A 1621-nucleotide genomic window follows, 5' to 3' on the forward strand; every position below is an offset into this window, starting at 1 on the left:
TGGTAAATACCAATTGGTATTTACCATACCAATTTTCATGTAATTACACGGTAATTAGGATAAATTTTGCTATGTAATTAATTGTCGGCACTGACCTGGTAATGTATTACAATTCACTATGTAACACCAAAATAAGTAGTAGGTAATTTGGACAGTTTTAAAGTTTTATTTAATTGCAATTAACCACTAACCCCAAAATTTTGTAACATTCTTTTGGTTATAAATATAGTGTTGCGTTACTATTGAATAGTAATTTGATTATAGTTACCCAATAAAGGTACTTTTACTAACAGTAGTTTTTTCTTTTGTACCCTAATGACCATGTAATTACATGGTAATAAGGTACTAATTACCATTTTATTTACCTTTTTTTACAATTTTTTACAATTACCATTGCCATTACAAGTACTATTACCATTTTTTTTCAATTTCCATTTTTAAATGACCATTTTTTACCATTTACCAATTGGTAAATACCAATTGGTATTGACCATACCAATATTAGGATAAATTTTGCTATGTAATTAATTGTCGGCACTTACGTGGTAATGTATTACAATTCACTATGTAACACCAAAATAAGTAGTAGGTAATTTGGACAGTTTTAAAGTTGTATTTTATTGCAATTAACGACTAACCCCCAAATTTAGTTACATTCTTTTGGTTATAAACATAGTGTTGAGTTMCTATTGAATAGTAATTTGATTGWAGTTACCCAATTAAGGTACTTTTACTAAGAGTAGTTTTTTTTCCTTTTGTACCCTAATTACCATGTAATTACATGGTAATAATGTACTAATTACCATTTTTATTTAGCTTTTTTAACATTTTTTACAATTACCATTGCCATTACAATTACTATTACCATTTTTTTCAATTTCCATTTTTACAATTACCATTTTTTACCATTTACCAATTGGTAAATACCAATTGGTATTCACCAATTWAAAAAATTCTCCAATTGGTATTTACTGTACCAATTACCTTGTAATTACATGGTAATAAGGGTAATACAAAAGAAAGCATTACCACCTATTCTCCTCTTGCATGGTACTAAGGTTTCTTCCCACCAACCAGAACATGCAGATTAAGTCAACTGTAAGTTGTAAGTAGGAGTGAGTGAGAGTGTGAACGGTTGTGTTGTTACCTGTGCACCCGCCTCTCACACAATCACCAGAAAAACACACCAGCTTCCCTGAGCCCCTGCAAAGAAAAACAGGTAAAAAAGGGTAACGGGTTTCTGATCCTTATTAATAAACTTGTGTTAAGCTGTTGACTAGTTTGACCCAATGATCCACTCACATTAAAAAGTCAGCTCATTTACTTTGGACCTTTGGGCCACTATTGTGGCATTTTGGTTGACTTGTAATGACTTCTGCTGACACTAGAGGGCAAAAATACCCTCAATTGGCAAAATTACAAGTGTTTGTTAAACTAGTTCGGCCAAATGTGCAACTAGTTGGGGAGACCGGGGACAGTTGCAACACTTTACATTTGACTCTGTTACTCAGAGATGGTTTGAATGAGACAAACCAAATTTTAATACAATAAACATACATCTGTCTGTTAATAGTTAAAACCATTTATAGATGATTAAAGCATGTACATTCTTCACTATTTG

At 31.5% G+C, this 1621-nt stretch overlaps 1 protein-coding gene across 1 annotated transcript in view; it reads right to left on the minus strand.

Moving 5' to 3' along the window:
* Nucleotides 1-1283, minus strand: part of LOC106532198 (guanine nucleotide-binding protein G(I)/G(S)/G(O) subunit gamma-2) — a gene marked incomplete at its 5' end in the record, with an annotated part of 8698 nt that extends 7415 nt beyond the window's left edge. Inside the window, 1 exon segment of the mRNA XM_014028220.1 lies at nt 1148-1283.
* Nucleotides 1284-1621: the final 338 nt, after the last annotated feature.

The sequence above is a fragment of the Austrofundulus limnaeus genome, unplaced genomic scaffold, assembly GCF_001266775.1.
Source record: "Austrofundulus limnaeus strain Quisiro unplaced genomic scaffold, Austrofundulus_limnaeus-1.0 Scaffold728, whole genome shotgun sequence".
Classification (NCBI taxonomy): Eukaryota; Metazoa; Chordata; class Actinopteri; order Cyprinodontiformes; family Rivulidae; genus Austrofundulus; species Austrofundulus limnaeus.